Source organism: Giraffa tippelskirchi, chromosome 5 (assembly GCF_054371585.1).
Source record: "Giraffa tippelskirchi isolate mGirTip1 chromosome 5, T2T-mGirTip1v1.2.pri, whole genome shotgun sequence".
Lineage (NCBI taxonomy): Eukaryota > Metazoa > Chordata > Mammalia > Artiodactyla > Giraffidae > Giraffa > Giraffa tippelskirchi.
Genome location: NC_137279.1, coordinates 18,459,340 through 18,471,451, shown reverse-complemented (window position 1 = coordinate 18,471,451; position 12,112 = coordinate 18,459,340). Strand labels below are relative to the sequence as shown.

At 41.2% G+C, this 12,112-nt stretch overlaps 1 long non-coding RNA gene across 1 annotated transcript; it reads left to right on the top strand.

Annotated features, from left to right (window-relative positions):
- The first annotated feature begins 1,103 nt into the window (after window positions 1-1,103).
- Window positions 1,104-11,879, top strand: LOC145504662 (uncharacterized). Its single transcript, XR_014052379.1, has 4 exons — window positions 1,104-1,391; window positions 8,204-8,297; window positions 9,045-9,099; window positions 9,367-11,879. It is a non-coding gene; the product is annotated as an uncharacterized LOC145504662 (long non-coding RNA).
- The last annotated feature ends 233 nt before the right edge of the window (window positions 11,880-12,112 follow it).

Sequence of the window (12,112 nt, the reverse complement as noted above, 5' to 3'; positions counted from 1 at the left end):
AGTTTAGGAAAATGTTCAGCTAGAATATGTCAGATGTTAGCTGGTAGTGCCCGATAGTAATGTACTGATATATAGTTCGATTATATCAACAGATCTAATGCACCATTTTGTGAGTCATCCCAGTATGAAGAAGTGGAAAGTACATAGCTTTTGGAGATTCAACCTGGATTCAAGTCTCCCCTAACCCACTATATTTGTAATTTAATCTTGAACAAGTTACTTAACTGCCTAGGGCCTCAGTTTTCAGAATTAATATGCTTTGTAACAATAATTACTGAGGTAGGGTGGTTGTAAGGCTTAAACAAAATAATCTGTGAAGTACATTTTAAAACCTGCAAAAAAAGATGCTCTAGCTATAGCAGGACTATTAAGTGAATGAATGAATGGGAAAATATTATTCTTCTAGACTTCATTAAGTGTCCCTACCAAAACAAGGGAGAGAGACTCTTTCTAGTTCCTTCAAATGTGGAGTTTTTTTCAGAATAAAAGTGACTCTTGTGATTTAGAGAATGGAAAAAGCAAATAATAGTTGAATGAAGGCTCTAGATTTAGAATAATGCTGGAAAATTCTGAAATTGTCATACACACATACACACACACAGAGTTACGCCTAGCACCTATCATCTTTTTCAGGCCATCTCAAATGTCACAGCCTTTGTGAGGTCTTCGCTGATTTCCCAGGCAAAAGCGGAAACTCCCTCCTGAGGAAGACCTGTTGTAGAAAGATTAGCTATGCCAATGAGATTCTCTTTCAGAGGAGTTAAAGCTAATAGAATTGAAAGGAGGTGGACAGAGAAGCCAACTTTCAGTAGGAGTTCCATTAATGATAGTGCCCCAGAGTGACAGTTCTATGACCCAATTTACTCTTGATCCCTCAGTTAGCAAAGAGGTAAAGTCAGGATATTTTAATTCAGTTATCCTATATGGAAATTTTGGGAGTGTGTAAGCACATCAGAGAGAAGTTTAAAATCCCCATTCTTTTAGAAATATCTTGACCTGACAGCTTGTTTGTAGCCACTTGTCACGTTTTCTTTCCTTATCCTGCAGCATTTTCTGCCTTTCCATTTGCCACATGATACTTCTGACCAGCAATGTTGACACAAGTAATATTTGGGGAATCTCAGAGTGAGACAGTTCAGATGTGAGTCTGGTGACCAGAAGAGAACTAAGGACCAAATGTCTAGATTTGGAAAATAACAAAAAACTGTTATTTAAAATCTACGAGTAGAAGAAAATGCCTAGTGATTGTGAGTGTGGCTAGAAGAACCTAAAACAAACTTGATACTGGGCAAGCCGAGGCACAGGAGGAGGAAAATCTCATGAAGGAGCACTCAGAGAAGACCAACACAGAGACCAGCGGTGATCACTTCCCAGGAGGTTTTGATGGGAAGGTAAAGATAGAATTCAGATTGTAGTGACTTTTTGTTAGTTTGTTCTGGCTGTGTTGGGTCTTCATTGTTGTGCTCAGGCTTTCTCTAGTTGTGGCAAATGGGGGCTACTCTCCAGTTGCAGCGTGTGGGCTTCTCATTGCAGTGTCTTCTTTTGTTGAGAAGCATGGGCGTGTGGGCTCAGTAACTGCAGCTCACGGGCTTAGTTGCTCTGCAGCATGTGGGATCCTCCTGGACTAGGGATCGAATCCGTGTTCCCCTGCATTGGCAGATAGATTCCTAACCGCTGGGACACCAGGAAAGTCCCTGCAGTGAGCTTTAAAGTGACGTTGGACTAAAGCAGTAGAGTAGTGCTCATTGATAATCCTTCTAAGGAGACTGGCAGAGGAAGAAAATTGTCCAAACAGGCTTGACATCCTTAATTGTTCCCTCTCCACCCAAGGGCAAGGCCACAGGTTCCCTACTAGTGGAGGCTGGACTAGGTATCTGCACCTTAAGAAATCTCACTGGCTCCCTTCCAATTTCCTGAAACTTTTGGCTCTATCTTCCTATTCCTAATCACAGATCCTTTAACCCTCATCCACTTTTTTCTCGTCTCCGCCCCGTATATTTTGGATCGATACAGTGTTTGCCCATTTCTTTTGTTCTCACCCTGCTTCACCTGATGCTGCCCTCTGCTCCCTTTTTGTTCCATGTCCTGGGGCTCAACTCTAGCCCCTCCCTATCTGGGTACCCAGACCCTTACACCTGGCCTCCCTGAGCCTCTCAGTTTGCCTAGTTTGGAGCAGAACTGGTTCAGAAGGAGAAAGAAAGGCGTGAAATTGAAGAGGATAAAGTCAAGGAAAGCAGCGTCAGTTGGTTTCACTCTCGGAGAGACTGGGGAAGGAGAAAAAGAGCCCGAAGCAGAGGGCAAAGGTAGGAAAGAGGAGAAAGGTGAGGAGGAGAGGTGGCAAGTCACCTGAGTGAGTGGGAGGGGGTTAAGGACTTGGGTGGAGGCCTTGACAGGGGACGGGAAACTTGAGCCAGCCTCAGAGATAAGGTGGAGAAGCTGACTCTAAGGTTGGGTGTGGTTACAATTCCTAGGTGGTGAGGATTCTGCTCAGAGTGAGGGGTATGGCGGTTGGGCAGGAGGTTTGAACTTGTGAGTTTGGATGGTCACTCAGGGGAAAGCAAAGTGAACTAAGCAATGAAGGGGATTTTAAGTAACTGGGAGACCAGTTGATGCTGGAGACCCAGCATTGGTAGCTCTGCCTGCTGCATTTTTGTGTGCGTTTCTCCAGAAGCCTTTTAGCCCGTGAAGATCATCTCTTGTGAGCCAGGCCGACTATCAGTTGTGGTGATTAAAGCCAGCATTTCCAGGACCTGACTTAGTTCCAGCCCCAGGGTCGAATGCATTGGCTTTGGGACACTGGAGCACTCAGAATGAAAGAAACTGAACATCCTTTCAACTGACCTCTTGCCTCTAGAAAGCAAGTGAGTGCCCTAGAGGCAACATATACAAATTTGACAAGGAAATGGTAGACTCTACAGCGAAATTAGTATTTTGCAGGATCAAGGCCAGTTCCCCATTTGCTATACATTGGCCCTGCCCTGACTGAGCCTTGATGGAGACCTAACCGGCCTTCCGAGTTTCCTGCTACAACTGGAAATTCTCATGACCCTCACTGCCCATTTTCCTGTAGAGACTGAGCACATGACTTTCCTGGTCTCTTTGCCACAAAAAATAAGGGAGTATCCTGGGTTAAAAACTGAGAAAATCTGGAGCTAGCATAATTCATGTATGAAGTCTGATCAAAGGAAGGGTATCTGCTGGGCCACTCACAGGCTCCAGCAGGAGTACCATCGTGTCAGCACATTGTAGCAGGGCTCTGGAGCCTGACCCATGACCTGCCTGGAACAGGACTCCTCTGGATGTCCTTTCCAACAGCTTGGCTGGCCCCACCATGATGAACTGTCTAAGAATGCTCGAGGACTACAGGCACAGCTGTGGTTGTTCTCTGGAATGAAGAACCACTCTGCACAAGGGTGCTCTGCCAGGAGAACTCCACCTCCATCACTGGAAAATCTTACATGCTCCCTCAGCTGGGAAGGAAGCCAGCCAAGGCTGAAGGGATCTCCTCTCCTTTCCTTGCTGGTTCACCTACCTTCCCACAAATGTTCTGACACCCTAGTGGTTTGTTGTTGTTGCTGTTGTTTTTGTTGTTGTTTAGTTGCTAAGTCATGTCTGACTCTTTTGCAACCCTATGGACTGACTTCTGTCCATGGGGTTTTCCAGGCAAGAATACCAAGGCAGGTTGCCATTTCCTTCTCCGGTGGATTGAACCCGCATCTCCTGCATTGCAGACGGATTCTTTACCACTGAGCCACCTGGGAAGCCCCACCCTTGTGGTTACAAGGAGCCAAAGTTCCCTTGCAGTCCAGGCCCTTATAGTCCCAGTGTCAAAATTTCAAATGCAAAGGACAAAAAATTAAGTGCCAAGGATCCATACATTCCCAAACCAAGTGCTAAACCCCCTATATAGAAGCTGCTGGCCTTCCCATCACCCATCTCTATAAAAGAGGGAAGGGGAAGAGGCTGGTGGAGGATTGATTCAGAGACAGTGGTGTGACCTCTCATCCATGAGGAATGCGGAATTAAGGTTTCCTCCTCTCCTCAGGCCAAGGGGAGGAGATTCAAGGGAACACAGTGTTTGATACATCCTCAGATATGGCTAACTAATTTGTGGAACCCACACAATGTAAAATAAAGGGGAGACCTGTCTTCAAAAAGCAGGGTACAATGACATTAAAAGTACTAAATTTAAAAAATAAAAGGGTGGATTATATCTTTGCTCTCAGAAACCATCTCATTGAAGCAGTTCTCAAGGTCTGCTTTGGACAAAACTTAAGACCTGGGTTCTTTAAGAATGAAGAGATGAAAAACGATTAAGGTTCATTAATTACCTATTGCGTGCCAGTCACCATGGTAGGCCTTTTACATCTGTTATCTTGCATAACCTTCATGACAATCCTGTGGTTTTCACAGTTGTCCCAGATTACACAGAAGGTCCGTGGCAGAGACAGGATGTGGGTCCAGGTCTTACAGACTCCAAAGACTGCAAGTCTGGGTTCTTTGTATTCTCCTTCAATGTCTCCCATGGAAGATGGGAAACGGGAGAATGCTGGTAATTGGGGGGCATCTACTTGAGCCGGCACTGTGCTTGATGGAGTTGGTTCAGCTTTTGGAGGAAAAGCTTCTGCTTCTGGAGGGTCCTCTTCCTGGCCCTTCAGATAGGCACATCATCCCCACCATTTGCTGCAGCAGTTAGCCACCAGGCAGAGGAGCTGAAACACTGATAAAGAAGGAAACAAATTTCTCGTAGGCACATATTTGTCCACTCATGTTTAATGTTTCATTGAGCCATCCTCTTTTGCACCCCTGAATTCTCAGGGCCCTTATGCTTCTCTCTCTTCCCTTTGACCTCCTCTTTTCTATCTATCTAGGACCAGCAAAAGCTAATGAAAAGACAACTGAGAGGTTATGTACATGATGAAAGGAAAATAACTTATTTCAGAGTTGCATGCTTTCTGAAATGAGATTTCCATGTATTAAACAACAACAAAAAAATGACCTGTCTGGCAAATTATCTTGTTTGTCCAAGAACTATTCTATTACTTGACTCAGCCATAAGTCCATGAAATTAACTGCTATGAGATAAAACAAAAAGGGTCATAATTAAGCAGAAGTTGGGCAATGGATTTGATGATCCTTTTCCTGGAAGGTTGTGATCTTGGAATATGTGTCAGTTCATGACTGTATTTCATGCCTTATCTAAAACATGGTCTGAAAGACTGGAGCTGTGAGTAACCTTGGCAACGGAGCAAGAAGGGAGGATGGCCGATTGTGGGATCCAGATTCTAGAGCTGAAAGTTTCATGGTGGTCACCTAGTCCAGCTGTCTGTTTGAGAAACGAGGAAACTGAGACTCAGAGATGCTAGATAAACTTTTTAATGACCCAAAGTCATTAAGGCAGAGTTGAATCAGGAATCCAGGTCTTCTGGCTACCAGTCCTGGGCTTTACCATTGTATCCTATTATTTTGTCTGTGGTTTATTTCTGGAGATTATTTTTATTTACCAGTTTAGGGCTTCCCTCGTGGCTCAATGGTAAAGAATCCCCCTGCCAATTCAGGAGATGCAGGTTTGACCCCTGGTTTGGGAAGATCTCCTGGAGAAGGAAATGGCAACCCACTCCAGTATTCTTGCCTGGGAAATTCCATGGACAGAGGAGCCCGGAGGGCTACAGTCCATGAAATCACAAAGAGTCAGACACGACTTAGTGACTGAGCCAGAAAAACTAATGTTTGAAAGCTTCTATTTTAATTTTCATCTTTAAAATTATAAAAGTAATATATGATTATTGTAAAGAAATTCAAAACAAAAGTATATTCAGTGAAAAGTACATACAGTGAAAAGTTTTCCGGCAGACCAGAAAGTGTCTGCCTTTCACTTCTCTCTCCCAATTGTGTTTTCACTCCAGAGGAAGGCTCTGTTAATAGACTAGTCTGTATTCTTGTGCACTTTTTCCTATGCCTTTACAAACACATATGTTTCCTTTTTTGTAAATGGAAACACGCTATTCATATTGTTTTGAGGTTTGCTGTTTTTTATTTAACATCTTTCTGCACAAAGATACTTATTCTCTTTTTGAGATTGAGATATAACTCACATAATATAAAATCGCATCATTTTAAAGTATGTAACTCAATGGTGTTTATTATATTCACTATGCTGTGCAACCTGCACTACTATTTAATTCTAGAATGTTTCATCACCCCAAAAAGAATCCCTGTAGCTGTTAGCCATTAGTCTCAGTTTCCCTGTCCCCTCATTCCCCTGGCAACCATAATCTATTTTCTGTCTTTAGATTTGCTCATTCTGGACATTTCATATAAATAGAGTCATGCAAATTATGGCCATTTGTATCTTTTATTATTTAGCATGTTTTCAAGTTTCATCCATGTTGCAGATGTGTCAGAGCTTCATTCTTTTTCAGGGCTGAATAATCTTCCATCTTATGGATAGACCACGTTTTCTCTATCTATCCATCAGTTGGTGATGAATGGTCATTTGGGTTATTCCTGCTTTTTGATTATCATGGATAATGTTGCTATAAATATTCTACATGTTTTACGTGACTAAATGTTTTTAATTTTCTTGGATTTGTTCTTCTGAATTACTGCGTAATATTCTATCATTTGAATTTGCCATGTAGCCATCTCTCTTATCGTTGAACATTCACCTTTTATTCAACTCCAAAAAAATTACAAGTAATGGTGCAACATACATCTATATGCATATTTCTTTGAGAGAGATAGCGTAGTATCTGCAATGTCACACAGAAGTGAGCACTGTGTCTGGATCCCTACACTGCCACTTCTTAGCTGTTAACTTTTTTCTGTTTCCTCACCTGTAAAATGGGGTAAAAACAGAACTTCCTCTCAGATTCTAAGTGACTAATATGAATAAAGCAGCTATATAGGGCGTGGCACATAATTTATATTAAATAAATGTTGTTAATATAATATGCAAATATTTCTGAGTTTAGGTCCCTAGAAATGGAATTTTGGGGTCAAAATAATGTTATAATTTTGAAATATATCACTAATTGCCCTCCAATAATATTATACCAGCAGGAATGAGACACTTGTCAATTCTGGAAATTATTAAACTTTTCAGTTCAGTTCAGTTCTGTCGCTCAGTCATGTCCGACTCTTTGCGACCCCATGGACTGCAGCACACCAGGCCTCCCTTGTCCATTACCAACTCCCAGAGTTTACTCAAACTCATCTCCATTGAGTTGGTGATGCCATCAACCATCTCATCCTCTGTCGTCCCCTTCTCCTCTCACCTTCAATCTTTCCCAGCATCAGGGTCTTTTCAAATGAGTCACCTCTTGGCATCAGGTGGCCGAAGTACTAGAGCTTCAGCTTCAACATCAGTCCTTCCAATGAACACTCAGGACTGACTTCCTTTAGGATGGACTTGTTAGATCTCCTTGCAATCCAAGGGACTCTCAAGAGTCTTCTCCAACACCACATTTCAAAAGCATCAGTTCTTTGGTGCTCAGCTTTCTGTATAGTCCAACTCTCACATCCATACATGACCACTGGAAAAACCATAGCCTTGACTAGATGGACTTTCGTTGGGAAAGTAATGTCTCTGCTTTTTAATATGCTGTCTAGGATGGTCATAACTCTCCTTCCAAGGAGTAAGCGTCTTTTAATTTCATGGCTGCAGTCACCATCTGCAGTGATTTTGGAGCCCCAAAAAATAAAGTCAGCCACTATTTCCACTGTTTCCCCATCTATTTGCCATGAAGTGATGGGACCAGATGCCATGATCTTAGTTTTCTGAATGTTGAGCTTTAAGCCAACTTTTTCACTCTCCCTGTTAAACTTTTGGAGTTTTTAATTTGAATTCCATCAATCATTGCGATAATTTGTATTTCCTTAATTCCAACTGAGATTAAGTATCTTCTAGTGTATATATTGGCTACTCATATCTCTCCTACTGTGAAATGCCTGTTTATATCTGCCTGTGTATTTTGATTCATAGACTCTCTCTGTATAAGGTTACTTGCCTTTTGTTATGTTTTTTGAAAATATTTTCTCAGTTTGGCTCTTACCATCTAACTTCGTTAATGATATCTTTTGTCATATTGAAGTTCTTACTTTTTATGAAGTCTATTATCAATATTTTCCTGTGGAAGCTCTCCCATAGACAATTAAAATCTCAACCTGGAAATAATGCAAATTATTTCTACTCATTGATCAGAACTGGTCACACAGCCCCACCTAAACCACAGAGGGACCAGGACCAAGCCCAAGCCCAGGCCCAAGCCCAGAAGATGAAGAGCTGAAAATATTCGGTGAGCAGCATAAATAACTACCACAGTGTTCTAAATCAGAAAGAGACTGATAGAAAGGAAGGAAGGACAGTAGAGCGGAGAGGGAAGTGTTAACATGACTCCAAGCCTTAGGAGAGAAGACTGTGATCAAGTAAAGCAGAATTAATTCCAGTTGCATTAGGAAGATGTAGCTTCAGGAAGTTGTTCCATATGAAGCCTGGAATAATATTCCAAGAGGGCCACATTTTCTGAAACAGCTGAGTTCTTAGCATTCAAAGAGTGAGCGGAGGAATACTGTTTTTGCTCATCAGTCATTGATTTAATCCTGACGTGAGGAGTTTATGTAGATCACCCAAATATTAAGTCACCAAGCCAGAGGGTATTTGGAATGCATTTGGGGAATGGCAGAGTTGTCTGTTCTTCAACAAATGCCTGCCCAACCCCCATCCTCTGTAAGCGCTCTTAGTATGTGTGTGTGCACTTCCGTGAGCAGAAAATCAATACCTTCTTGGATAGATGGAAATTGAGCTATGTCAAGGCACACATGCGTGGTCTGATAGCATCTTTCTGCCAGGAATCTAATATATTGATCAAATTTCCCCAGCCGAGCATCCGTGCAATATAGAAGAGCAAGACAGGCTAATGGTAGAAATGTTGGCTATACATTTTTCTGAAATGTTGCCTTTAACTGAAAAATCAAAGCTGGAGATTTTCATGCAGGGCACTGCCTCTCCTGATGAGTGTCCTAATCTTTGAATTTTCTGGCAGGGGTCACGAACAACACGCTCTCCTGTTTCTGTGACTCACGGGCTCCTCACTGAGGGTGAGAAATGATTTTCTCGGTTGGAGCACTCCTGTCAAAGACAGGGTTCTGTCTGCCTCCTCCTCTCCTTTGCTTCCACCTCTCCCTCTCCTTTCTTTGAGCCAAACCAGCAGTCCTTCCCCTCTCCCCGACCCAGTAACAGCAGCAAGTGTGTGGGTGGCTATTTGGTTAAAGCTCTGTTTAGCTACAGAAGTTGTACCTTTGCATTGTGCACATGTTGTTTTGATAGTTGTTAATAACTTTCGTTATTACTGTTGTTGCTTACAGGTCACAGTGGTGATAGGAAAAAGGAGGACAGTCTCTCTGCTTGGCTTTTTCATACATGCTCCTTCCTAGCTTGCCACGATGACACACAAGCACAAGGGGTATTGGCTGCTGACTCTGTTCATTGTGGATGCACCTGCCTTCAGCTGCTAAAGAGGAAGGGACACACAGAGGCAGAGAAGAGGATGTGCCTGCATTTTTAAATAAACTGCCTTGTGATGCAGAAGGCCTATGAAACATTTTAGATATCGAACCCGAGGTACATGGAAAATTACTCACATGGTTTTAGTTTTTTCCCCTCTGACAACTCTAGTAATCCAAAGGGAAATTATTCTGGTTGAATGACTCATCTAAAACACGTTTTTTGACTGTATCTTGGCCAAGGAAGAATCTATTTAGAGATAACAATTTATTATTTAACATTTCGACAGGTCCACAGAAGTACAAGTCAATTGAGTCCAAATAAAGAAATGTGCTATTTTTAACAAATTCTAGATGTTCTTAGCAGAAGGTAGGCTAGACTTTGTTAGAGGGAAGAAACAGGTTTATGATCTTTTTCCTTCAGGTCTTCAATTAAAACTTGATAATCAAAATAATACTTTAAAAGAGAAGCCAAGAAATAGCCTTAGAAATGTTTATGAAGATATGATAAAAAGTAAACAAGGGTGAAAGAAAGAAAGGGAGAGAGAAAAGGAAGGAAGGAAAAAGGGAAGGAAGACGAAGCAAACTGTGCCCTGGAACTAGAAATAGATGTGCTTGAAATAGAGAAATTGGAATATTTCCATTCCTTCATTCTTATTATTGCATAGATTATGAGAGGAGGCCTCATACATTATAATATGCTTTTATTTCCCTATAATAAAGGTATTTTATCTTTTATAGATGAAAAATACTGTCCTGTTAGAACTCATCCCAATGGTAACAAACCTAAAATGGGATTTTTATATTTTCATAATGTTTTCAAACATTTCATATGCTTCATTTAAGCCACCACTTCCTGGTAGATCAGATGTTAAAGAATCTTCCTGCCAATGCAGGAGATGAGAGTTTGATCACTGGGTTGGGAAGATCCCTTGGAAAAGGGAATGGCAACCCACTCCAGTTTTCTTGCCTGGAGAATTCCACAGACAGAGGAGCCTGGTAGGCTACAGTCCATGGGGCCGCAAAGAGTTGGACACGACAGAATGACTTCACTTTATTTAAAAAGCATGCATTCTCAGGGTAGGACATACATTATTATTCCTGTTTCACTGATGAGGCAATGACAACCAAGGTCATATAGCAACATAATAAAGTTGGAATACACCTCCTAAATAACAAATCCATTACAACATACTGCCTCTTTAGACCAAAACTTACCGTATTTTTGGCTACACACTTTCTGTCCTTTTCTTTCTTTCTCCTGAGCACAGAGTCCTTGAAAAGTTCTGTTTGATACATAAAATTTTTTATCTTTCTTCTGAGGCGGTGACAAATGAGGGTTTTGTTCCCTTTGTAGTGAAAATGGATATTATGTTGTACTTTGAAGGCTCAAAGGAAAATTGGCCAAACTTTACCTTTTAACTCCACCTGTAGTAACTTATCGGAGAAGGCAATGGCACCCCACTCCAGTACTCTCGCCTGGAAAATCCCATGGACGGAGGAGTCTGGTAGGCTACAGTCCATGGGGTCACTAAGAGTTGGATACGACTGAGTGACTTCACTTTCACTTTTCCCTTTCACGCACTGGAGAAGGAAATGGCAACCCACTCCAGTATTCTTGCCTGGAGAATCCCAGGGACGGTGGAGCCTGGTGGGCTGCCGTCTATGGGGTCGCACAGAGTCGGACACGACTGAAGCGACTTAGCAGCAGCAGCAGCAGTAGTAACTTATACTCTGGTTAATTGCAGCAACATTGGAGAAATTAACATAGGTATGTCATGATAATTGGATATAGATATTCATAAATTCAAAATAAGAGTGATTAATCATACCATTATATAACAATCTGATTCCTACCTCTTTTTCTTTTCTTGTATTTTGTAGTTCAGCTCTTTATTATCATGTGTTTCATGTTTAGGCCTTGGTTTACCAACATATAAATAAATTGAATGTAGGACTTCTCATTTCTCTCGTAACCCTACAGCTGAAGTCTTTAATCTTTTGACTCCTCTTGAAACTTTCTTCATTTGAAAATATTCCATGCTCAATTTTTGCTGAATAATATATATTTATTCCCTGTTTCCATGATGAATTTATTATACTCTCTAAATATCCTTGACAATTCATTCCTTCATTTATACATCAGGTACAGCTAACATGTATTGTACTCCCATAATATTTACCACGTTATGTTGTGCTTACCTGTTTCTCCTTCTAGATTTGAACTGTCTGAATGCAATGATTGTATTTGTAATCATTTCATTTTGGGAGTTACTTGGTACATAATAGGTATACAATGAATTTGTTTAGATGAATAGTATCTGGTAAAATGCCACACACAGTAGTGATTAAATGCTATCATGGTAAAGACAACACTGATTTCTTTTACTTTGCTTTAATCATTCTTCTTATACTTGAAAAAATAAGACTCTATCTTTTGAATGGAGTTTAAAATTTCACTACCATGCAAAATCCTATAAACAAATAAACAACCTATTTTGGGGGGTGGCTGGATATTGAATGCCCCTGAAACTATTAAGCATTTTATCAATATGCATAATTTTTCAGTAGGTTGATATATGCATTTTATAATGGCTAGAAACCTGAG